We start from the raw sequence: 27487 nt of genomic DNA on the forward strand, positions 1-27487 counted from the left end.
CTTCATTAAAAGGTAGTAATTGCGAAATTAGTCGTATAATGCAAGCTCATAATACCAGCAAAAAACAGAAAACATATTTTAAGATAAAAAGAAAAATCAGTGGCTGGGAAAGAGACTAAACACTAGTTCATATAACTACGTTTTCAATCTCTCACCGCACATAGCCTGGGGACGAGAATAAAAACCTAAAAACGTTTTATCCTTCCTCCCCGTACAGCGACTAGGGACGTGAGTAACACGAGAACAACGTTACCCGCTTGAACGGAACGTTTTCTCTCCTCTCTCTCCCTCCGTCTCTATCTCTCTCTCTCTTTCTCTCTTGATTTCGCACCTAAGAGAAGAGCCCAATTATATATCGTCAAAAAAACATGTTATTTGACTAAAGGGAAAAACTGAAAGGTTTTTCAAATAAAAAGTTCCTTTAAATTAGAATTTAAAACATTTAAGCTAAGAAAGAATGAACAAAACGTCAGAATCGATTTACTCTTACTGCAAAGTGAAACCGTGATACACTCTCTCTCTATCGTAACGATAGAGCGCATGTTGAACGTCCTGAACGTCAACAACTGCGTAGCATAAAAAACTAAACGTTAGTTCATCTTTGAAAACAGTACGAAGACTATCAAAGAAATTCTTTCATAAAAAATTACATTTAAAAAGTTTTAAATCCTTAGCTCTTTAAAAGCTAAAGACGATATAAAGGGCTCAACGTTGATTAACTTCGGTTTCCAAGTTAGGACCGCCTACTCTCAGGAAAGTTCTATATAAACAAAGCATTAAAATTTATTTTTATATGTTTATAAAAAATGGAAAGTTAATCGAAGAGGCCTAATAAAGGCGGAGAGATATAATATATATAGGAAAATCTATAACGTGATAAGATAATTACTAAAAGCCTAAACACACTTCCGTCTAAGGGAAGGGTCGGCCATTTAAAAGTGAAAGAAAGTCCATACTCTCTTTGTCACCATAATTAAATCTTTCCAAAACGAGTTCAAGTTTTAAGATGAAGATAAAACACCTGCATAGCGAAAGCTCAAAACTAGAATAGTGTACTTCACCAAATAGTTGTGAAAACAAATCCAGTTAGCAACAGCGAATTAGTAGGTCTTGCCGGTAGCCCGACAGAGAGAAAATTGAGTTCTTTGTTTACAATGAGTAATGGGTATCTGAACGACAGATGGCGCTGTTGAGTACACCCCCTACCTGTGTAGCGATCGCTGGCGAATTTTTACGTAGAGTTTTTCTGTCGAGCAACAGAGTTGCAGCTATTATAATCACCGGCTAAGTTAAATATTGAAAATAGAGTTATTTAACATTTACATTGTCGAGTGACTTAGAACCAATTTCTATTCAATTTCCCTTCAGTTACACATTTAGATAACTTTTTTACAGTTCTTTACAAAATTCTAAATATGATACGATTTAACATATACTGTAGTTAATGAGAGTTGAAAACATGAACAGCAAATCTCCAAGAAAGATTATGACCTAATAAAATACTTGATACTAGCCGGGGTAAACATTAATAATTAAATTTACAGAATCCAATCAAAGACACTTAAATAAACATGAAATAATCTGGTAATATAATTGTTGTATAAATCTATATTTCTTATTTAGTGTAACTTGATTCATTTTGTTATGTGTTCAGTTAGAAATAGGATATAAATGAAGTGACCCGTGTAACACACAACTCCCTAAAATCTCGATAACTTTGGTCAATTGAACATTTCAACATTAATGTACTACAATATTGATATTTCTCCTGCAGTTTGATGATAAAAGAGGCCGCTTCAGTAGAGACGAATAGGAGCTCATTTTTCATATTAGAAATGAATCAAAGTAGTTGATTTTTCTTCCTCAGCAATTTCCTGGATATTCCTCTGCTAATCTTCATCTTGATGTCATTAGGAAGGGTCTCACTATACTTAAGGGTACACTTGCTGATTAATTTGCTTTTCGTTTGATGATTCTACTCTGAAAAAATAATATAAAGAGGTTAATTGTACAGGTAATTAAGTCTTATTCAAATATTTTACTGTGCATTTTAATATCATGACTATACTTTTAGTAAAATATATTGTATGATAAAAGCATAAATATAAATACTCTAATGTAATGAATATAAAATATTGGAAATAATGGCAAACTAGACATGTTTATGACATTTATAAATATCAAACATTACAGGCAAAAGTATATCTTGTAAAGTGGAGAAGTATTAATCCTAAAATCCTACCAAGGAAATACTTCACTACATGACTGAACATCTGGCCTCTGGTAATCCACACACACTCTAGAGCTTCCCTAATCCTTCAATTTGCTTTGATACTCAAACCATACTTCGCAGAGTGAAATATTCTCCCTTACACCACAGAGGATACCTGGCAGGATCGTGTGTATAAATTCTGAGCAAAACTAGGATTTACTAACACTAATAGCTTTAGGAGTAGAATAATACCTAGTATAAAAGAGTATGGTGCTGTGCAAATGAAAAATTATTGTTGGTTCAACTATCCTAGAAACAAAAAACTAAGAGGGGCCCTCACTAGAGCCCACACATCTGTCGCGGCAGCTTATTTTTCGACCTTTTGTTCGGCCTTGACCTTTGACATTGACATATATTAATTGGCGTGGATTTTCATACACTAATTTGAACAAGTTTGAAGTCTCTATGACAACGATGCCTAAACTTACGGCTGATTACGTGAATTGGACATTTTTCTAGAACGTGACTTTGACCTTTGACCTTGACCTTCAAAAATTTAATAATTTCCAGCTTTATTCATAACAGTTAATCATTGCAAGTTTCATTACTCTACGATTAAGATTGTGGTCAGGAAGCTGTTCACAAACACACACACAAAAAAGGGGGGGGTAATACATAACCTTCCAACTTCATTGGTAGAAGTACCTACTTGCAACTTCCCAATTTTATGAAGCAAATGTATCCTGGTCATAATTAAAATGGTATACTAAAAGCTCATTATATATTATAAACTAACTCCAGCCATCCTGTCATATTGATCATTTTTTTCCAAGTAGATTTTCTGTTCAACATCCAATCACTGAACCAGCCTATTCTACCCATTTGGAAAAGCTTATCACACACTCCCCAACTCACTAATTAAGTCTCTATTAGTCCATTGACGAACTTATTTAACGTTATTTATTAGTTTTGATTTATTATACTTCATTCTATACTATTAAGCTGAAAATCTGTTCTTACCAGAGTAACATCTTAAACATTAAGAAACACACGACAACGTGTGTCTTTTGCCAATGATTACCCAACGATATCTTGAAACAATGAAAAATCTATCCAACCTTACCCATTAATTATATAAAATCCTGCTTTTATCTACCAGTGGATGGTCTATCCTTCCCTTGTCCCTTGACTGAACTCCCAATATCTAATCAATCATAATTTTATTTTACATCAACTAACAAATTATTTATTGTTTTGAGTATTACAATGTGTTTACATCACAGAGTATTTAGCAGGAGAAAGCAAGTTTAAGCTCCTATATTTTAATGCTCCTTTGTAGGAATCTAACCTTCAGGTTATATACTGTAGCTACTAAGTTAATAACAAGCAATGGGTTAGGTTAAGCCATCTATCCTACAACTATAAAAATTAATAAAAATATCATTGTATCATTACTCAGTCTTTTACTGTATTTCACTTACTGATTTGGAAGCATATCTTTCAAAGATTTCTTTGCTGATATTAGGAGGATTGTTAAGAAAAGAATGTATATATATAAATCCATCAATCATAACAAGTATTTAATGAAGCATTTGTTGTTGCCCTGGTATGCAGCTAAACTAAATAAATAATGAATTACCTAGGGCAACTATTAATTATTATATCGAAATAAAGCTATAATTTTTAAAAGTTAAAATATCAAATGAAAAATGCATAGCCATAGAAAAAAAATCCATGCAATTACAGATTTTTCTTCTTACTGAAAAGTGTACATTATTGTTAACAGGTCATGGAGACTACAAATTATCAAAGAATTTTCTCTCCACAAAGTCTGGATTTCTCTTTGACTTGAAGATTATAACAAACCAAAGTAAAATGTGTGGTCTTGGAAAAACTTCAGGCAACATACTACAGATTTTTACCTCCGCCAGGAGGTTATGTTTTCGGTTCGGTTTGTTTGTTTGTTTGTTTGTTTGTTTCTCTGTTTGTCTGTCTGTCTGTGGACAACGTAGAGGCCACATTTCTACACGGAATCACTTCAAACTTGGCCAAGTAGTTCCCCAATGTGTATGGAAGAACTGATTAAATTTTGGTCAAGGTCACCCCAAGGTCAAGGTCACAGGGGTCACTGGTGTCACTATGACATAAGTGGCCATATCAAGAGACAGAAATAAAGCACTGACTTTTGCATAAGCCAACAGGGAAGTCCTAGTCCAGGCGCAACCCATGGGTGATGTTCAAATTTATAAAGGTCAAAGGTCAAGGTCATATTGGTGCATTATATCAATGTCATATTAAGTATCAGTGGCAAATGAACAAAGATCACTTGAAGGTCAAAAGTCAAGCAGGTCACGTGAAGGTCAAGGTCACGTGAAGGTCAAGGTCACGTGAAGGTCAAGGTCACCTGAAGGTCAAGGTCACGTGAAGGTCAAGTACATTTGAAGATCAAGGTCACTTGAAGCCAAGGTCATGTGAAGGTCAAGGTCACGTGAAGGTCAAGGTCACTTGAAGGTCACGTGAAGGTCAAGGTCATGTGAAGGTCGAAGTCACATCAATTCATGATTCTAGGACATATGGCGCTCTAGGTCACCTTGGCGGAGGTATGTCCTCTACGAGGACCATGTCCGCGTTCAGGACTTGCTCACTTGTTCTTAATGGAGTGTACATGATTGTTAAAAGGTCTTGGAAACTGCAACTCATAACAGAATTTTCTCTCTTCAAAATCTGCATTCCTTTTGACTTGGAGATTATAACAAACCAATGTGAGAGAGGAGAAGCTCCAACAGTGATGGTGATAAATGTGAGAGCCAAAACCATATTCTTTAACCAATTAACTAAAAACAAAGGTTTCTTGACTCAGTCAGGCAGGTTAAGTGGTTCCTCATCACCAACCAATTGTTACTATTGTAGCAAATATGGCTACGGGCTACAAACCATCTCCTTTCTAATGTCTCATTAATGAAAATAATACCTCTTTTCAACATCAAATAACCTAAAAAAAAAAAACATGCATAAACTCTGGCCATGTAATGCTTATCCAAATAGATTTGGGTAGTTATGATGGAGTATCATATGTGCACAATGCAAAAACCATTATTTACTTTATTAATTAAAAGACAATACATCAAGTGAAACTCCCATGTATAAATGCCAGGCCATCTTCCGCTTTTATATCTTACTCATTTTAAGTGTTCACCTGCCAATCAAATAACTTTATTTCCCACTATTTTTCCTTATTAACGTTAGTCTCAGAATGGATCTTCTATTTCAAAACCGGAGGTAAAATTGTTACATGAAACTTTTGAGATATTGTAATGTGTAGATAAACGCATTAAATAATAAAGAAAATATATTCCAGATTATTTTCGTATGCAGTTTCCAAGCTTTACCCCAGTAAGTTGAATATATAGTATGCAATGCTGTTCCAATATGTTGTGCTACATAATCTGTTTATATTAGGAAATATATTTTATTAGAAGACATGCTTATTTTTCTACCCTTATAAGTTAACCATACACTATTTAAACAGGTTACCATTTGTGTCCAACATTGCCAGCCATTATTGTTGATTCAAAACTTTAATATTTTTGTTTCTAAACCACTTAAATGTCATGATTACAGGAGAGTCCAAGTGGACAATAGTGTTTTTCAGGTGGAGATAATAGAAAATGTGAATTACAAAATCTGCGAATGACAGACAAGCGTGAATCACACCAAAACCAGATGGGAAAATACATCACTCTAATGTATAATGGGAATCCTGAGATTTGGAATATCAAGATAAAAAGTGATGTATCAAATTGAAACTACATCCACATGGCATAGCCTAAGGTGCTAACTGGTCGTCCTTATTGACTGAAGTCTTCGCCCACTAAATGTACCCTACTTTTTAATCAATGATGCTAGTAAACCTTAGAACTTTTTATTTACATCACACTTAATTAATTACCAGTATAAATAGATGTTACTCCCCCTAAAGCACTTACTACACATGTGGCAGCCAGTGAATAAATGAAGAGGCCTTATGTACTTTTCCCCGCTAGCACTTTCTATAAACATATGAGTCATTAAGTAATCGCACAGGCTCTAAAATGGCCGAGATTTTGGAAGTTTCATTTAGTTCAAAAAGTTCAAGAAAGTAAATATGTCAAGGTATTAAACAGTCCTAAACCCAAATGACAAATGCATAAGCACAATTATTCACCAATTATTTCTAAAGCAGCAAAAAGATTGGGACAATCATTTAGTTGAGCGTTATGAGATAAGCGTAAATAGATGACACTTGAATTTCAAGCTAAATACATGAAAACTACTCATTATTTTATCAATATCATACCATGAATACTTGGCAAACCACCTGTTCATTAGTTGGCATAACCTAATTTCCCCCAACCCCACCTTGCAATAACAATTCTGGGGGAACCAGGGCTTCAGGGGGAGAGGGAAAAAAAAGGATTTGCAGCAATAGCAATTGTCAGAAATACATAATAAATGCAAAATAACCAGCTAGAGAAATATACAGTTCGTGTAATTGGAGTAAAACTAAAGTATCAAAATAAACTATGATTCACATCATGTCCCTCAAATGGTTTTGGCACTTGGATGACCTGCTGCTTCCTCCGGTGCCTTGGATGACCGTGGAGGTAGCAGCAATAGGGGATTCAGTGTTATGAAGCTTCATCTGTGGTGGATAATGGGGGACAGTGGGCTGTGGCCCCACTAGCAGTACCAGCCGAACTCGGTTGAGTCCCTTGTCAAGCTGGGAGGAACGTAGAGAGGAGAGGTCCCCTTTTTTGCTTTATTTGTTTGATGTCGGCTAACCCCCAAAATTGGGGGAAGTGCCTTGGTATATACATGTATGTATGTATGGCTCACTTTGTTACCAAAGTAAACAATATCTCATTGCTCGTCTGTTCTGGCAAGCGGATGTGCTGAACCTGCCGTCCACGTGGGTTACTATTAATGTACCATGATTCTGTATAATTTCTATCATATCCCTCAAATGGTTTCTGCCCTGACATGGCTTGCGTCACTCACAAATAAACATTATTCCACTGCTCCTCTGTTCCTGCAAGTTGTACATGTATGTGCAAGCCATCTGTGAGTCATTATTCAAAGTATCATAGATGGGCATATTTACAGTAATCCTTACCTCAAGTTTGTTAAGTCGAAGGTAGAGGATCGTCTGTAGATGGTGGGAGCACAGGGACTATTTGGTAACTCGAAGCAGGGAATGCCGTGAATGACCGGACATCTTGTGCTGGTGGAAAAAAAAATGCATTAGTATTATGTCATGAAAAACGAAACAAGGATTAAAAAATTTTAATTTCTATTAAGAAATTTGTATTTTTCCTAGCCATATAAACCTGAATCCTTTAATCAGGGATATCATTTCAGAGCAAGCTAGTATTAGTCCAACTGCTCGGGGAGCTGGACGAGGAGCGCCAGTTGTGATTTGTTCTTAAGCAGCATACAATCTCTCATACTTTAATTAATTAGGACTGGAAGTCCCCTGGAACTAAACTAAACTAAACTGAAGGGTTCAATTGCTTCCCTGGAAGTGATCAATGCTTGAGCTGCATGGACTCTTAGCAAGGACCTTTGTCACCCCCTCTGCCTCTCATATTATTATCATCATTATTATTACTATTATAATTATGTGCTAAGCTACAACCCTATTTGGAAAAGAAGGATGCTATAAGCCCAAGGGCTCCAACAGGGAAAATAGCGCAGTGAGAAAAGGAAATAAGGAAATGAATAAACTACACGAGAAGTAATTAATTAAAAATATTTATAGAACATTAAAATGACAAATTCGTAGATAATTTGTATTTTTCCTAACTATACAAATCTTAGCTATTTAATAGGGGTATTACTTTTGGCGTAGCTAAAATGACGAGCCATTAATTTTTAATGAGGGTTTACTACCCACACCGCTAGTTAGCGGGGGTAGGGGAGAGTAGCTTGCTACCCTACCCCACTCTCACACACCTGTGCTTGAGCTCACTTTGCTTGGAGGTAGGACTTCAAGCGGGATAGGGCCGGCAGGCAAGTTTGGTTAAATAGCTAAGGTTTGTATAGTTAGGAAAAATACAAATTATCTACGAATTTGTCATTTGTTCCGCAACTTGAATACAAACCACGCTATTTAATTGGGGTGACTCGCCCATTAGGAAGGGTGGACCTCCCAGCCAGTCTGGCTTTAGGCTTTGCCCGGGGACTCGTTATTTGAGTGTATAAGCACCCAAGAAATAAGGAGTCCCTGCACCTCGCTAGAACCTTGCTACGTTAGGACTGAGGCCTACGCAAGCTGTGTGTGAAGGTATAAAGAAGTGTGACTCGTCCTAGGAAGTTGTTTTGAAGTTCTTTAGATGGAAACTTGTAGACTAGAACTTTCCCAATACCACCTCGTCAGGGTAAGGGGATGTAACAGTATTAATCTTAATACTAGGAACACAAGGGAGCATGGTTTACCTGCAGTGGTTTGAGGTCAGCTATGCACAGAACCCAGGATTCTGCTTTCCTCAAAAGAGGGGATGATGAAGAAAAGAATAAGGGCCAGTCAAACCTTTTCATTCATGCAGACTAAAACTAGGTAACAATGCCCTCAACCTTCTGCTACTTGTCCAATAAGGAGCTTGAAGTATTAAACCAGCTGTTGTGCAGCCACCACAGGGCCGATAGCGAACGTATCGAGTCTCCTGTGGATCACGTCTTGCAGGTAGTGGGATGTGAATGTTGTTTGACGTTTCCACACCCCTGCTTGCGGAACCTGCGTCACTGAAATTTTTTTTTGAAGGCCAGGGACGTAGCTATGCCCCTGACATCATGTGCTCAAGGGCGACGTGACGGAGGAGGGTCTGGATTCAAGGCCAGGTCAATGACCCTACGAATCCATGCAGAGATGATGTTCTTGGTGACCCTCCTCTTAGTCCTTCCTGTGCTGACGAACAGTGCTAGAACATGATGATGGGGTGCAGCTGTTCTTTTGAGGTACAGCCTCAAGCTCCTTACTGGGTATAGTAAGAGATGGTCTGGGTCGTCTGTTACAGTACGGAGACTAAAAATCCGGAAGGAGTCGAATCGAGGATCCGCCACTCGAGGATTCTGAGTCTTAGCAATAAACTCAGGGACGAAGCTGAACATTACCTCCCGCCATCCCCTTGAATGGGCGATGTCATACGAGACCATGAAGTTCGCTAACTCGCTTGGCCGAGGCCAAAGTTAGCAGGAATACCGTCTTCCAGGTTGGGTGGCAATCTGATGCCTGGCGTAATGGTGCATAGGGAGGTCTCTTAAGAGACCTGAGAACTCGAACCAATTTCCTTGGGGAGGTCTCACTTCCGACTGAGGGCAGGTAAGTTCATAACTACGTATGAGTAGAGAAAGTTCTAGCGATGAGGAAATGTCCACTCCTTTCAGCCTGAAGGCGGGATTTAAGGCTGAGCGATAGCCTTTCACTGCCAAAACTGAAAGGCCCATTTCTTCACCCAAAGACACGAGGAACTCCGCTATTGTTGGAATAGTGGTATCGAGTGGAGAGATACCCCTTCCACGACACCAACCACAGAGGACTTTCCACTTTGTTTTTTTAGACTGCTGCCGAAGACTTTCGCAGGTGTCCAGACATCCTGACAGCAACTGGTTGCAAAACATCCTCTCTCAGAGAGGAGATGCTGGATAGTCTCCAGGCGTGAAGTCGTAGTGAACCTACGACTTTGTGGAAGATGTTAGCATGTGGTTGCTTGAGTAAATTGTGTCATGGAGGGAGTTCTCTTGGTAGCTCCGTTAGGAGTTGCAGAAGGTCTGGGAACCATTTCGCGTGATGCCATAGCGGAGCTATAAGGATCATTGAAAGATTGACCGATGTTCTGGTCTTGTTGAGTACCCTCCTCATCAGACAGAACGGGGGAAAGGCGTAAACGTTGATGTTGTCCCACTGTTGTTGGAAAGCATCTTGCCAGAGATCCTTGGGGTCTGGGACTGGGGAATAGTACAGCAGGAGCCTGAAGTTCAGGGCCGTTGCGAAAAGGTCCACAGTCGGAAAACCCCACAAACTCAGGAATTAATTGACTACTAGATGATCCAAAGACCACTTGGTACTCACTACCTGAGATGCTATGCTCAGATTGTCGGCGAGCACATTCCTTTTGCCCGTAATGAAGCGTGCCGATGGTATCGAGTGGATTTTGGCCCACCTCAATATATCTACTGCTAGATGGGATAGTTGCTGCGAAAAAGTTCCTCCTTGTTTGTTGATGTAGACCACTACTGTGGAGTTGTCGCTCACCACCACCACAGAGTGACTTGCCAGGTACTGTTGGAACTGTTGAAGGGCCAGAAAGACGCCCTTCATCTCTAGGAGATTTACATGGAGGTACTTTTCTGATTCTGACAACAGGCCTGAGGTCCTGTGGTGCAGCACGTGGGGCCCCCACCCTTTTTTTGAAGCATCTGAAAACAGCATCAAATCCGGGGAGGACGAGAAGATCCACCCCTTTTCGTAGGTTCTCGTCTGCCACCCACCACTGGAGATCCGTCAGTTCCGCAGGTCCCATGGGGATCTGGATGTCTGGGGAGTCGTACGCTTGATTCCACCAGGACTTGAGTTACCACTGGAGCAATCTCATCCTGAGGCGACCGTTGGGAACTAGACGAGCCAGCAATGAAAGGTGACCGAGGAGACGTAACCACGATTGGGCTGGAAGTTCTTCTCCTCAGCCTTGCTATCCTGTCGTCTGATGGGAAGGATTTGGAGATTGGTGTCTATAATCATGCCTAGGTATACCAGTCTTTGAGTGGGAAGCAGTGAGGACTTTTTGAGATTTACCATGATCCCCAGATCCTGGCAAAGTCTCAGAAGTTTGTCTCGGTGTTGAAGAAGGGATGACACAGTCGTTCAGATAACGGAGGAGACGGATGCCAATCCTGTGTGCCCAGGATAATACTAGGGTGAACACTCTGGTGAAGACTTGTGGTGCTGTGAGGAGAACGAAGCACAGCACCTTGAACTGATACTTTCTGTTGTCTAGGCTGAAACTTGAGTACTTCCTTGAAGACGGATGGACTGGGATCTGGAAGTACATGTCCTTTAGATCCAGTGTGCACATGAAGTCTTGCGGTCATACTGCTAGTCTGACCGTGTCCGCCGTCTCCATGTTGAACGGAGTTTGTTTGACCAACTTGTTCAGAGCTGAGAGGTCGATGACTGTTCTCCATCCTCCAGACGCCTTCTTTACAAGAAAGTTGACTAAAGAAGCCTGGAGATTCGTTGAGAACCTCTTGGAGAGCGGCCTTCTCCAACAGGGTCTGGACTTCTGCCTGAAGGGCTTGCCCCCTTGCCAATCCCATGGCAAGGGAGCTCAATGACACTGGATTGGTCCTCAGGTGAGGTAGATATATTGTGAACGGGACGCAATATCCTAGACTGATCACGGAGATTGTCCAGGAATCGGCCCCGAGTTCCTTCCACCTGTTTGAGCAACTTTGTAGGCATCCCCCCACTGGTGGACATGCAGGGGGACTGCCTATCCTAGCGTTTGCAGCCTCGGCTGCTCCCTCTAGGATTCTTGCCTCCCCTGGAGGACATTTTGCCTTTCCTTTCTTTGACAGGAAAGGGCTTAGACACCAAGGTCTTTGCTGCTGTCATCGTTCTAGCGGTCTTGACTGGACAGGACTACTGTAGTGCAGGAGGCTTATAGGGCTTGGATGTTAAAGCCCTATGAAGAGGGGAGTCTTGATGAGACTTCCTCCACCTCTCAGTGGCAGGTTCCACATTCCCCATCCTTAGGGTCGAACAAGATGGATCCCTCTAGAGAGGAATGTCTGAGCCTATTGATCTCGGTGCTAGGGACCTTCTGATGGAATCTCTCAGCTACTGCATCCCTACGTTTCAGAATGGTATTTTCCCACAAGTTCGAGACTTGGTGGGCCAGAAACTTGATCGTGCGAGTACCTGAGAAAAGAAAGGTCTCCATAGCTTTCCTGGTACGTTCTTTGGAGAAACCCTCATAACGTATCAGGATACCTAAGGTCCTCAACCAGATATCGAGCCACGAAGTGGCTTGCATAGTACACTTCGCAGCTTTCTCCTAGTTAAGGATCTCAGTCGCCGAGAATGAGACCTGCCGGTTATAGTCTCTTTCAAGAGGGACTCCCCTGGTAAGCCCTTCCAACGAGTGGTGAAGAGGAAGAGCTAAACAAGGCTCCTCAAGGATCTCAAACTACCTCCTCTGCTGTACGCGAGGAGGCGGTAGGAGCTTGTTGGTGGCACTGGAACTGTTGGAGGAGGACATCTCGGAGAGCTGTAGAGATCTTGTCCCTGGTACTCTTAACCCCTTGAGACCAGAGCATTGCTTGCCCTCTCTAGGAGGGATCTCTGGGTCGGAAATCCCGTTGAGAGCCCTCATTAGAGTCAGAACTTGCCAAAATGCATGTTCTGACTCTTGCTGGTCTCCTCCTGATGTAGGACTTGCAGCGAAGTCTCCTTCTGTCCCCAAAGACTCTTCTTGGGGAGAGTCGCGGACGTTTTCTGAGTGGCTAGCTGGCTCCATCCTAGTCCTAATAGAGGACTTCGGCAATGTTTTGGAGTCCTTAGATTCATTCCTGGGAAGGATGTAGGACTCCAACATTGACGAGGATGGAATGTTCCTTTCAATCCCCGCCTGAGACGGCATTTCGGCGCGAGGAGAGGTTTCCCTCATTGGTGCGATGGGGGAAAGTCTCTCCTCGCGCGATTCCCCTGGGGATGGGAAATCTTCGTCCGAAAGGGAAGGAGAGAGAGTCTGGGGGAAATAAGGAACCTGCCTGGAAGGTCTGTGTGGAGTCAGTTTTGCCCTTGGAGAAGTTACCGCGTCTGAAACTCCTCTTTTTCTCTTCAAATGGGTAGAATCAGCCATGGATCTGTGCCCTAATTCAGAGAAGACAGGGTTGAAAGCCTGCATTACGGCTCTGATCAGTGCACCGAACCAGGGCTGTTGGATGACAGGCCCGCTGTCAGACATACCGCTTGAAGGGACAGGAATTGAAGGATCCCTGGGAGGAGTTCTCATCATTGGTGGGTTCGCCTGAAATGGCTTTGGGATCCTGGACCCCTCTAGATGTTTCCCTTCTCCCACAATGCGCGGTGGTATGCGCTTGCGGGGAGGGGAATGAGGCAATGGTGACCTTGCCGTGCCTAATTCAGCAGTCTCGCGCGCAGGAGGATATTGATGCTCGTGCGAGGGAGAGTAATGGTGCTCGCGCGAGGGAGAATACCAGGACTCGTGCGCGAGAGACTGCTGGCGCGCGCGTGGGCGCTGGAGACTGCGGGCGCGCGGGAGACTGTTGGCGCACAGGAGCGCATGCGGGAGGCTGTTAGCGCGCACGCGTGCGGGAGAGTATTCGCGCGCGGACACGCAGGATGAAGACATCGAGTGCGCGGGCGAGAGTTCGCGTGCCTGTACCAGTCGTAAGGCGCACGCGCAGGAGAAAGATCCGTAGCGCGCGGGCGCGCAGTTGAAGCCTGTGATGCTTGTGGCCGCACGACAGAATGCGGGCGCGAATCCGTAGTTGAGGATAAGCAAGTGCGCGCGTGTATCCACTCGGATGCGTGCTGGAGAAGGATGGCGGTGCGCGGGCGCGAGTGTGAAGCCGAGCGCTGCCGTGATGGTATTAGCTGGCGCGTGGGATAAGTCAGTTTAGTTGACTTCCCAGCAGCTCCCAGAACAGTAGATCGTTGGTGTGTAGGATAATTAACTACTGGGCGTGAGCGCTGACGCGCAGGAGGTTCACGGCATGCAGGGGTGAGAGTTGGCGCGCAGCTGGGCGTAGGCACGTAGGCATAGGCTCAAGCAAGGCCTGGCGCGCAGGAGAACATGGGAGCGTATGTGCGTGAGGGCGTGCATAGCGCGTGATGGAGCTGTGCTCCTGTTAAGACGTATGTGTGTGTAGGCGCATACGCACTTGATGCCCGTGTTAGAGTTTGTTGATGGGGCCTGACGAACTACTAGAGCGCATTTGTCAGGTCTCGTTGGCGCATAGCGCGTATCGGGGTGGCGCGCCTTAGAGTGCTCAGATGAAACCTTGTTAGGTTTATACAGGAAGGCAGACGGCAGGTCGGCAGGTCTGTCGGGTGGGAGGTCGACGTGTCCTTTAAAAGGACTTCCACCGAAGGAGATCGTGAATGATCTGCAGAAAGGTCCTGGACCAATGAAGGAACAGAGATCGGTGATTGTAATCGAGGCTCCTCTGCGGGGGACTCCATTGAAGATGTTGAACCGAAGAGGCGCCTCCTAACCTCGGGTGAAGGAAGGCCTCTCTGGCGAAGAGGAAGGCGAGCCTTGTGACGAATGCGCCCTCTGGGGCCTGTAGGGTCAGCGAGCTGACCTTCTGCAGTCCTCCTAAGAGGAGTCTCTGTAAGTGAACTCCCCGAGGGAAAGAAACACTAGCAGGAGAGGCTGAAGTTGGACTTAGTTTCTCCCTCGTAGGCTGAACAAAGACGGAAGAAACTAAGCCGTCAGCTACCGTAGGGTTTGGAGAGGCAGAGGTGATGGGTGATACCGCATTGGATAACTCTGACACCACAACGTCGACAAGAGACAGAGGATCAACCTCTGTCGGTGACGGCGAATGTTTGACAGCGGCACCCAATCGGATGTAGTTAAGCAAAACCTCCTTGGAGGGCGAACCCGTAAGCCCCAAGGAGGACCAAAGATGAAAAAGGGGAGTTAGTGACATATCCTTCCCCAGGGGAAGAGGTGGAGCTGCTTCGCTAGGGGAAGCAACGTCATCTCTCGAGCCGCGAGGTTGGTAAACAGTACATCTGTCTAGCTACCACTCGATGGTCTCTCGAAAGAGACCGACCGAGTGGGAGCTTTGGAGGAGGTTTGGGCAATGGAAGAAGAGGCCTTAGGTTTTTCTCCTTTCAAAGAAACCTTCGAAGGAGAAATATCCCGCTTGGACTACTTCTTACGTCGTTGCTTAAACCTCTCCCACAGGGAGGTAGACCACTCCCTACACCTGTTGTTACTATCATACCGTTGGCCCCTACAAGAAGGACAAAGGGCATGAGGATCGGTCTCGACCGCCGACATGAATGTTCCACATGGGCGGTCGGGAAACCGAGGGCAGGTGCGCATGATCGCAGAGGCCAACTTCACAAACAGAACTAGAAAAAGAAAAAGACAAAAGCATTAAATGGCTGCCAAATGACGGCGAGGATGAAAGCGGACACGTCCGACTACCATCCAAGCCGAGAGCAAAGTGAGCTCATGCACAGGTGTGTAAGAGGGGGGGGGGGGTAGGGTGTTAGCAAGCTACCCTCCCCTAGCCCCGCTAACTAGCGGTGTGGGTAGTACCCCTTCGTTAAAAATTAATGGCTCGTCATTTCAGCTACGCCGAAAGTAATACCCCTATTAAATAGCGTGGTTTGTATTCAAGTTACGGAACAAATGAATCTTTCATACACTACCTATGAAAGAATAAAAAAAAAAAAGTAACATGGTAAGATATTTAACTATTCTACAATTTCTGACTGTTGTTATGAATCTATGATTGTTGTGCTTTACCTAAATTTTGTCAAGCCAAGCCATATAATTCTTTATATTATAAAAATGACAAATTCATAGATAATTTGTATTTTCCCTAACTATACAAACCTTAGCTATTTAATAGGGGTATTACTTTCGGCGTAGCTGAAATGAAGAGCCCTAAATTTTAACGTGGATTAACTACCCACACCGCTAGCTAGCCGGGGGTAGGGAGGGTAGCTTGCTACCGCTCCCCCTTACACACCTGTGATTGAGCTCACTTTGCTTGGAAGTAGGACTTCAAGGGGGATAGGGCTGGAGGGTAAGTTTACTTAAATAGCTAAGGTTTGTATAGTTAGGAAAAATACAAATTATCTACGAATTTGTCATTAGTTCTGTAATTGGAATACAAACCATGCTGTTTAATAGGGGTGACACCCCCATTAGGAAGGGTGGACGTCCCAGACAATCTGGCTTTTGGCTTTTACCCGGGAGCTTCTTATCTCAGTGTATCAGTACTAAAAAAATAAGGAGTCCCTGCGCCTCGCTAAAACATTGCTACGCAAGGTTCGCAGCCTACACAAGCTGTTTGTTGAGGTACGTAGAAGTGTGACTGTCCTGGTAAAGATATTCCAAGTTCTTTAGAAGGAAAAACTGTGCAGCTAGGACTTTCCCAATACCACCTCGTAAGGGTATGGGGCCGCAACAGTATTAGTCTTAATACTAGGTACACAAGGGAGCATGCTTTACCTGCAGTGGTTTGAGGTCATCTATGCACAGAACCCAGGATGCTGCTTTCCCCAAGAGAGGGGATGATGAAGAAAAGAATAAGGGCCAGTCAAACCTTTTCATTCAAGCAGACTAAAACTGGGTAACAATGCCCTCAACCCTCTGCTACCTGTCCAATAAGGAACTTGAGGTTTCAAACCAGCTGTTGTGCAGCCACCACAGGACCGATAGAGAACGTATCGAGTCTCCTGTGGGTCATGTCTTGCATGTAGTGGGATGTGAACATGTTCTGACGCTTCCACACACCAGCTCGAAGAACTTGCATCAATGAGAAGTTTCTCCTGAATGCCAGGGACGTAACTAAGCCAATGACATCATGAGCTTTGGGGCGACGTGACGGAGGAGGGTTTCGATTCAGTGCATGGTCTATGACCTGGTGAATCCACACTGAGATGATGTTCTTGGTGACCCTCCTCTTGGTCCTTCCTGAGCTGATGAATAGTGCAGGCACACGAGGACGGGCTGCGGCAGTTCTCTGAAGATACAGCCTTAAACTCCTCACTGAGCATAGTAAAAGATGGTCTGGGTCATCTGTTACAGTACGGAGACCAGAAATCTGGAAGTAGTCGAATCATGGATCCGCCAATCCCGGGTTCTGAGTCTTAGCAATAAACTCAGGAACAAAGCTGAACGTTACCTCTCCAAATTCCCTTGAATGGGCGATGTTGTATGAGAAACCATGAAGTTCACCGACTCGCTCGGCCGGTGCCAAAGCTAGCACGAACCGGTTGCCTGGCGTAATGGTTCATTGGGAGGTTTCTTAAAAGACCTGAAAACTCGAACCACGTTCCATTGGGGAGGTCTCACTTCTGACTGGGGGTAGGTAAGTTTATAACTCCGTATGAGTAAAGAAAGTTCTAGCGATGAAGAGATGTCCATTCCTTTCAGAAAGAAGGTGAGGCTTAAGGCTGAGCGATAGCCTTTCACTGCCGAGAGTGATGGGCACATCTCTTCACGCAAATGCAAGAGGAACTCCACTATTGATGGAAGAGTGGCATCGAGTGGAGAGACTCCCCTTCCAAGACACAACCACAGAAGACTTTCCACTTCGCCTGGTAGACTGCTGCTGATGACTTAAGCAGGTATCCAGCCATCCTAATGGCAACTTGTTGCAAAAATCCTCTCTGAGAGAGGAGATGTTAAATAGTCTACAGGTGTGAAGTCGTAGCGAAGCTACGGGTTTGTGGAATATATTGTCATGTGGTTGTTTGAGTAGATTGTGTCGTGGAGGAAATTCTCTTGGGGGCTCCGTTAGGAGCTGCAAAAGGTCCGGACACCATCCTGTGTGATGCCACAGCAGAGCTATGAGGGTCATTGAAAGATTGACTAATGTTCTGGTCTTGTTGAGTACCCTCCTCATCGACGTTTACGCCTTTCCCCCAAAGGCGTAAACGTCGATGTAGTCCCACCGTTGTTGGAAAGCATGAAAGCATCTTGCTAGAGAGCCTTGGGATCTGGGACTGGGGAACAATACAGCAGGAGCCTTAAGTTCAGGGCCCTGCAAAGAGGTCCACAGGTGGAGAACCCCACAAAGTCTGGACTTTCTTGGCTACTAGATGATCCAAAGACCACTTGGTACTCACTATCTGAGATGCTCTACTCAGGTTGTCGGCTAACACATTCCTTTTGCCCGGAGTGAAGCGTTCCGATAGTGGTATCGATTGGATTTCGGCCCATCTCAGTATCTCTATTCCTGGATGGAATGGATGTTGCGAATAAGTACCTACTTGCTTGTTGATGTAAGCCATTACTGTGGTGTTGTTGCTCATCCCCACAGAGTGGACTGCCAGGAACTGTTGGAGGGCCAGAAAGACCCCCTTCATCTCTAGGAGATTTATGTGGAGGTACTTTTCTGACTCTGATCACAGGCCTGAGGTCGTGTGGTGCAGCACGTGGGTCCCTCACTCTTTTTTTTGAAGTCTGAGAACAGCATCAAATCCGGGGGGAGGACGAGAAAGTCCACTACCTTTCGTAGATTCTTGTCTGTCACCCACCACTGGAAGTCTGTCAGTTCCGCTGATCACATGGGGTTCCGGATGTCTGGGGAGTCGTGAGCTTGATTCCACCGGGACTTGAGTTGCCACTGGAGGAATCTCATCCTGAGGCAACCATTGGGAACTAGACGGGCCAGCAATGAAAGGTGAAAAAGGAGAAGTAAATACGTTTGGGCTGGAAGTTCTTCTCGTCTGAGAAAAGGTCTTGCGCCCTTTCTCAGCCTTGTTATCCTGTTGTCTGAAGGGAAGGCTTTGTGGAGATTGGAGATTGGTGTGTATGATCATACCTAAGTATACCAGTCTGTGTGTAGGAAGCAGAGAAGACTTCTTGAGATTTACCATGATCCCTAGATCTTGGCAAAGTCTCAGAAGTTTGTCTCGGTGTTGAAGAAAGGTTGACACAGAGTCTGCTAGGATTACCCAGTCGTTCAGATAACGGAGGAGACGGATGCCAATCCTGTGTTCCCAAGAGGACACTAGGGCAAACATTCTGGTGAAAACTTGGGGTGTTGTGGAAAGACTGAAGCACATCACCTTGAACTGGTACTTTCTGTTGTCTAGACTGAATCTTAAGTACTTCGTTGAAGACGGATGGACTGGGATCTGGAAGTACGCGTCCTTTATGTCCTGTGTACACATGAAGTTTTGAGGTCTTACTGGTAGTCTGACCGCGTCTGCCATTTCCATGCTGAACGGAGTTTGTTTGACAAACTTGTTCAGGGCTGAGAGGTCGATGACTGGTCTCCAGCCTCCAGACGCCTTTCTTACAAGAGAGAGTCGACTGAAGAAGCCTGGGGACCCGTCGAGGACCTCTTGGAGAGCGCCCTTCTTCAACAGGGTCTGGACCTCTGCCCGAAGGGCTTGCCCCTTGCCGATCCCATGGCAAGGGAGTCTAATGACACTGGATTCCTGGTCAGGGAAGGTAGAGATGTTATGAATGGGACGCGATATCCTAGACGGATCACGGAGATTGTCCAGGAATCGGCCCCGAGTTCCTTCCACCTGTTTGAGCAACTTTGTAGGCATCCCCCCACTGGTGGAAACGCAGGGGGAGTGCCTGTCCTAGTGTTTGTGGCCTTGGCATCTCTCTCTAGTTTTCTTTCCTCCCCTGGAGGGCTTAGGCACCACTGTCTTCGCTGCTCTTTTTGTCGCCGCGGTCTTAGTTGGACGGGACTGCTGGGTTGCTGGAGGTTTATAGGGCTTAGTTGTTTTTAAAGCCCTGTGGAGGAGGGAGTCTCTATAATACTTTCTCCACCTCTCAGCAGCAACTTCCACGTCCTTAGGCTTAAACAGATGGGCCCCTCTAGGGTGCAATGTCTGAGCCAATTTATTTCAATGCTTGGGACCTGAGGTGGAACCTCTCAGACACTGCATCTCAATGTTTCAAGATGGTGTTTGCCCACAAGTTCGAGACTTGGTGGGTAAGAAACTCAATCGTGCGAGTGCCTGAGAGTAAGGAGGTTTCCATCGCTTTCCTGGTACGCTCCTTGGAAAAATCCTCGGATCGTATCAAGATACCCAAGGTCCCTAATCAGATGTCCAGCCATGAAGTAGCTTGCATTGCATACTTGGTGACCTTTTCCTGTTTAAGGACTTCGATTGCCAAGAACGAGATCTGCCGGCTGGAGTTTCTCTCAAGAGGGACTCCCCTGGTTAGCTCTTCCAGAGAGTGGTGAAAAGGAAGAGCTGAACTGAGTTCCTCCAGGATCTTAAAGTACCTCCTTTGCTGTACACGAGGAGGTAAGAGGAGCTTGTTCGTAGCCCTGGCACAGCTGGAGGAGGTAAACTCCGAGAGCTGTTGGGATATCTCATCCCTGGTACTTTTCAACCCTTGAGACCAGGGCAGGGCTGCACTGGTCTCTGAGGGTTTTTGAGTACCAAAGACGCGGTCTAAGACCACGTCTTTGCCCTCTCGAGGGGGTATCCCCGGGTCAGAAAACCCACTGAGAACCCTCAGAGTCAGAACCTGCCAGAATGCGTGTTCTGATTCTTGTTGGTCTCCTGCTGATGTAGGACTCGCAGCAAAGTCTCCTTGGGCATCGCGGACATTCCTTGAGTGGCTGGCTGTCTCTGTTCTAGCCCTAGCGGAGGACTTTGGTAGAGTTTTGGAGTGTTTGGTCTCCTTCTGAGGAAGGAGATAAGACTCCAACATCGAAGGCCTGTGTGTCATGTCCCTCCTGGTCTCATATTGCGGGGAACTCTCCATGTGAAGAGAGGTTCCCTCCATTGGTGCGATGGAAGTCTCTCTCTCCTCGCGCGGTTCCCTTGGTGACGGATGGTCTTCATCCGACAGGGAGGGAGAGTATCCCTGAAAAACTGGAGGGACTTGCCTTGATGGTCTGCACGGAGTCAGCTTCGCCCTTGGGGGAGTGACCGCGTCAGAAACTCCTCCTTTCCTCTTCAAAGGGATAGGAAGCCATGGTACCGTGTCTTAAGTCCAGAGCTATAGGTTGCTCTGATGAGCGGCCAGACAGGACTGGCTTGAAAGGCTGTGTTACGGCTCTGATTAAGCCACTGAACCAAGGCTGCTAACTGACAGATGCACAGTCAGACTGATCCCCTGAAGGGAAAGGGACCAAAGATTCTCTATGAGAAGTCACTGAAGTAGGTGGGTCCACCTTAGAAGGCAGTTTAGGGATCCGGAACCCGTCCGCTTGAGTTTGTTTCCCCTCTCCTGCAGGGTGTGCTGGAATGCGTTTGTTGGGAGTGGAATGAGGCGATGGCGACCTTGCTGGGTGTAGATCCTGCGCCCCTGCCTGTTGGTGTGCATGCGGGAGAAGATTGGCACGCGCGGGCGCGCAGGAGAATCTTGGCGCGTGCATGGGTGCGTGGGATATTATTGGCGCGCGGGCGTGTCTCTGTGCGTGGGCATAGGAGATATTTGGCGCGCAGGTCAACGCAAATGTCCAGGAGAGCGCCGGCGCGCCAGTGAGAGTTGGCGCGTAAGTGAGGGCTGCAATGTGATTGCTATCTCACCTACAGTGTTCTTGTGCGCCAGAGAATAATGGCGCGCAGGCGATGAATGGTGCACAGGATGGCCTACGGTTGGTGCGCTGGCTGGCGCGCGGGCGATGAATGGTGCACAGGCTGGCGCGCAGGAGAGTAAGGGCACGCAAGAGAGACCAGGCGCGCAGGAGAGTAAGGGCGCGCAGGAGAGTAAGTACGCGCAGGAGAGTAAGGACGTGCAGGAGAGTGATGGGGCGTAGAAGAGAGTAAGCGCGCATGTTGGCGCTGGCGCGTAGGAGATCGTGGGCACATTGGCGCAGGAGAGCGCTGGCACGCAGGAGATCATGGACCCGCAGGAGAGCGCAAACACGCTGTAGTGCGCTGGCGCGTGGACAACCCTGAGCATGTGAGCGCAAGGGGCACAGGTGAACGTGGGCACGCAGGAGAGCGCTGACTTGTAGGCGAACATTGGCGCGCAGGGAAATGAGTTTGCTGCCTTCTGTGAGAGCAAGCAGGTGAAGGGGTGCGCCGAAGTGCTGTAGAGTGACGAGCAGTCTGACAAACTGCTGGTGAGTGCTGAAGGTCTGTCAGATGGCAAGCTGCAGGAGGATAGATGGTTGGCGTGCCCTTTGTAAGGGTGAGCATCCACCGAAGGGGATCGCGAATGATCGGCAACAGAGAGGTCCAGGACCGAAGTCACAAGACTGGTTGCAGGGACAGTGATGATTGATGTATGAAGGTCTGAATGCAGCGGAGGCTCCTCTGCAGGGGACTGCAGCAACGACGATGAACCAAAGAGGTGCCTCTTCACCGCTGGTGAAGGGAGACCTCTAGGCAAATAGGAAGGCGAGCCTTCCGACGGATGCACCCTCTGGGGGCCGTTGGATCAGCAAGCTGACTGTGCACTGCAGCAGTCCTCCAAAGAGGCGTCTCTATAAGTGAGCTTCCCAAGGCGGAGAAACATTTGCAGGAGAGACAAACGTTGAACTTAGTCTCCCCTTCGGCGGATGATCAGGAACGGGGGAAACTAAGTTGGCAGCAACCGCTGTGGAGTCTGGAGTGGCAGAGGAGTTGGATGAAACCACACGAGACACCTCTGACACCCCAACGTCGACAAGGGTAGGGGATCTACCTCTGACGGCGACAATGACTGCTTAACAGAAGCACCCATGCGGATGAACTGCAAACTGCAGCAAGGCTTCCTTGGAGGGCGGCCCGTAAGCCCCAAGGAAGACCAAATCTGTAAGAGGGGAGTTAGTGACAAGACCTCAGCCGTGGGGAGAGGTGGGCTGCTTCGCTAGGAGAAGCAACATCATCTCTCGAGAACCGGGGTTGGCCGAAAACAACATGGTCTACTAATATTCAACGAGGATGAAGAGCAGTAACGTCTCTCAATCACAGGTGTGTGAGGGGGGGTGGTAGCAAGCTACCCTCCCCTACCCCCCATTACTAGCGGTGTGGGTAGTTAACCCTCTTTAAAAATTAATGGCTTGTTAATTCAGCTACGCCAAAAGTAATACCTCTATTAAATAGCATAGTTTGTATTCCAGTTACAGAACAAATGGCTGTTGTGGTAAAATATCTGAGAACTTGTGCATAAACATTTGGAACTCATAATTGGTTAAAAGGGCCAATTAATGATGAAGTCATACAAAAAAGAAACAGAATAGTTCCCAGAAGAGATTGAAATCACTGCATGGTCAATAGCCCAGCATCAGTTTCCCTTAAGTAAACAATGAACTTTGAATTCAAAATAACCGTCACATTTCAATCCATCACTATTCAAGTTCCATTGTAGCCCTAAAGCAAACGTACATCAGGGCAAGCAGCTGTGTAACCTGGTAGAGGTACAGTGGCATAAACCTATCATAAGACTGTTTGGTATTGGTGTTAGAACCCTTTTAACCTTTTGGGAGCTATAAGCTCAAGGATGGCACTAATTCACTCCTCTAAAATGATTCATGACAGGTATAACAAGCCAGTGAGTGTCTACTTATTTGCTTATGAACCGCACAACTTGCTACACAAGTTATTATACCCAAGGCCTCATTAATCATAGAGGAAATGCCAAACTAACCAGCACTCGTCTATTTCTTATGGCGAATTCCAACTTCGCTAGAAATTAATGTATCATATATTAACCATCTAATAAAACTAATAGGGTTTCATTATAGAACAGGGCAATACTAGATAGGAAATTGAAACTCATATAATTGAATAGATATTTGCAAATACACTATTTAGAATTCCATATACTACTGCTGAAAATCTCTATTAATAAACTTACAGATTCTAAATCACCACTTAGCTCCTTTGGTCATCTTAGCACATGCTGCTGGCCCCTCCTTCCTCCCAGTAGTTAAAGAAAAAAAAAAACTGATATGTGGTGCTTCTGTCATTACGTTACTATATCAAAAAGAATAAATGGCCCAACACTTTATACTCTAAGCTTCTTGGTTCTCTGTTTTCAATAATGGAATATGCAATATAATTACAGCTCTAATTGTACTCATGTTAATAATGAAAAGTTATGCTAGAAATGTGTGCTTAATATATTTAGTCTGATAATGGGATATGGAAGCTAAGTCCACGTTCCAACCGAGACTGGAGTATGAAGCTAAAGCTCGCCCCTTAGTTCAGTTTGCATAATTGAACTCAAGACATAAATTAGATAAAGCCAAGATACTGAACCACCGGGCAGGGGGGGGGGGGGGTAGCAAACATGTTTAGTTTGCCAGAACATATGAAAACCGGAGGGAACCAGGGACTTTTGGTGGGCGTAAACAAGACAAAAGATTTTACAAAAGATTTGTAAAAGGTCACAGAAACTAACAAATCCACCTAACCTAACCTAGTACTTCCCAGGTCACACACCTAGACTAGAGAGGGGCAAACCGACCGGAACTCCCCCCCCCCCCCCAAGTCACAAACCTAGACGTGGGCATGCTTCCCGGAACGCTCTTCCCAGGTCACAAACTAAAGTAAATCACAAATAAATCCTTATCAGAAAAGCATTTGGGACACTTCAACCTTTGAGGGATAACACAATGAGCTTTTAAAAAATTATTCACTACACCAGGGGTACCATGATACTCACCATGAAACTCGGCTATAACATCAAAATAGCCATAAGGGCAGCCATTACACTTGGTTACGATGGGCTACATAACGTACACCCGACATGTAAAACAGCTATAAAGGAACTGAAAAATTATGCTAAGAAAACAGGGTGTCACAAAAGTGCCTACATCACACTCCAGCATACACATATGCCCAAATCAGGTAAACTTTGTCATATGCTAGGGGCAGGATGGGCGTAAACAAGACAAAAGATTTTACAAAAGATTTGTAAAAGGTCACAGAAACTAACAAATCCACCTAACCTAACCTAGTACTTCCCAGGTCACACACCTAGACTAGGGAGGGGCAAACCGACCGGAACTCCCCCCCCCCCCCCCACCAAGTCACAAACCTAGACGTGGGCATGCTTCCCGGAACGCTCTTCCCAGGTCACAAACTAAAGTAAATCACAAATAAATCCTTATCAGAATAGCATTTGGGACACTTCAACCTTTGAGGGATAACACAATGAGCTTTTAAAAAATTATTCACTACACCAGGAGTACCATGATACTCACCATGAAACTCGGCTATAACATCAAAATAGCCATAAGGGCAGCCATTACACTTGGTTACGATGGGCTACATAACGTACACCCGACATGTAAAACAGCTATAAAGGAACTGAAACATTATGCTAAGAAAACAGGGTGTCACAAAAGTGCCTACATCACACTCCAGCATACACATATGCCCAAATCAGGTAAACTTTGCCATATGCTAGGGGCAGGATGGGCGTAAACAAGACAAAAGATTTTACAAAAGATTTGTAAAAGGTCACAGAAACTAACAAATCCACCTAACCTAACCTAGTACTTCCCAGGTCACACACCTAGACCAGGGAGGGGCAAACCGACCGGAACTCCCTCCCCCCCCCACCAAGTCACAAACCTAGACGTGGGCATGCTTCCCGGAACGCTCTTCCCAGGTCACAAACTAAAGTAAATCACAAATAAATCCTTATCAGAATAGCATTTGGGACACTTCAACCTTTGAGGGATAACACAATGAGCTTTTAAAAAATTATTCACTACACCAGGAGTACCATGATACTCACCATGAAACTCGGCTATAACATCAAAATAGCCATAAGGGTAGCCATTACACTTGGTTACGATGGGCTACATAACGTACACCCGACATGTAAAACAGCTATAAAGGAACTGAAAAATTATGCTAAGAAAACAGGGTGTCACAAAAGTGCCTACATCACACTCCAGCATACACATATGCCCAAATCAGGTAAACTTTGTCATATGCTAAGGGCAGGATGTAAGTGCGGAGAAAGTATTAACTCGTAACCCAGCAACAAGTAGGAGGGCTTATGTGCATGAAGCATAAACTTGTAGTCGAATAAGAACCTATGCCCAAACGCGCAAAACAGGAACAGAAACATGACTCTGAAATTGTAAACAAAGAGGGAAATATATATTCTAGAAGAACAGGATACTCATATTTTGAGCAATTTTTTTGTGGAATTATTATGAGTCCCAGAGAATAATGTATAGTGAAGAATATGTTAGTTTTACCATTTTTTATAAATTCGCCAGTACATTTTCCCCACACAAAAACCCCGGTTCCCATTGGGTAGTCCCCATTACCATAGGATATGTTAAGAGTATATCTCATTAACTATTTATTTGCGACAGAAATAAAGGTCATTTTCCAAGACACAGGAGTTTTTCAATATATAACCCATTTTCTTATGAGTAAAGTTTTCCCCGTGTAGTTCTATAATAATACCACAAATGCTATCCTATAGGGCTAGCATTCGTAGCGACATAATTTCCGTTTGGCAGAACTTGGGAACAATTAGATGTTAAATCACAAGTGAAGCAAGCTACGCCAGACCAAAAACCATTTCAACAAAATAAAAAATTAGACAAGTAAAATTATCCCAAGATACTAGCTCACATGGTAGGCTGACGTGCATAGCAAACCATGTTCCGCTTCCCAGTACGTAGGTCCAATGAGTTATTAAAAATCGAGCAAAGGAAACTACACAACAGTAAAATCCAACTGAAACAAGTGATAAACTAGATTAGTAAAATAAAGTCAAAATACAAGACTACTATAACCGGGCTAATAAGTGTAGCGAAACTTGCTATAACAAAGTAACAATAATGTAAATGTTAAATTGTGAGTGAAGCAAGCTACACCAGAACGAATAAAGGTGAATTCATTCAATTTAAGAAAGGAGACATATTTGAAATATCATTAACACTACCATGAATCATTCCACAGAAAATGAGTTTTAAAAATTACCAGATGCAAAAAGGTAAAGTGGTTTAATTGAGTTTCATTATTATTGACGGGTTTTGATTAGAAATTATTTAACTATGATGACTTTTTCATAATTGGTGGAAGTTTAAAAAAGATAAAACTAATGCAATCATAATGGTAGGCCTACAAGGTATAATTTGAGGAGTTTTAAACATAACTGATGACGATACCTTGTGCAAAGCCATAGCTTTTCAGGTATGGCAGTAAGACCCAACATAACTAAAAATCTTTAAAAATTCGGCCAGAAAGAACAAAATACATAAAATAAGTTATTTCTACAATCCTTTTCACTGCAGTTCTTCAATTTTACCACTAATATTAATCACACATCAGACCTGGACTTCCTCAGTACATAGGATTAGGAACTACGAAGTCCTGCCAATGTTAAAATCCTTCATCCTTTGACTGCCTACTCAAACTGGCTAAGCCTACCAACATTGTAAACTACATTTATATCTATTTTCTGTTTGATAATCACTCTGATAATACTTTAATACACTCGAAATGCTATCTAAATAAACGGTACCAACCTTTTAGGGAAATGTAGGGCAGATTAATCACTAGAAAATGTCGTTAAATAGGGATTCTTGTTTTCTCCTCCTTCAACAACAGCCTGCAGCCATTAGTGTGATGAC

General features: G+C 44.4%; 1 long non-coding RNA gene across 1 annotated transcript; it reads right to left on the bottom strand.

Moving 5' to 3' along the window:
* Positions 1-1711: 1711 nt before the first annotated feature.
* On the bottom strand, positions 1712-27487 carry LOC137626565 (uncharacterized). The gene is made up of 3 exons (XR_011041054.1): positions 27383-27487; positions 7365-7472; positions 1712-1980 (listed from the first exon to the last, which is right to left on the bottom strand). It is a non-coding gene; the product is annotated as an uncharacterized lncRNA (long non-coding RNA).

The sequence above is a fragment of the Palaemon carinicauda genome, chromosome 34 (genome assembly GCF_036898095.1).
Source record: "Palaemon carinicauda isolate YSFRI2023 chromosome 34, ASM3689809v2, whole genome shotgun sequence".
Lineage (NCBI taxonomy): Eukaryota > Metazoa > Arthropoda > Malacostraca > Decapoda > Palaemonidae > Palaemon > Palaemon carinicauda.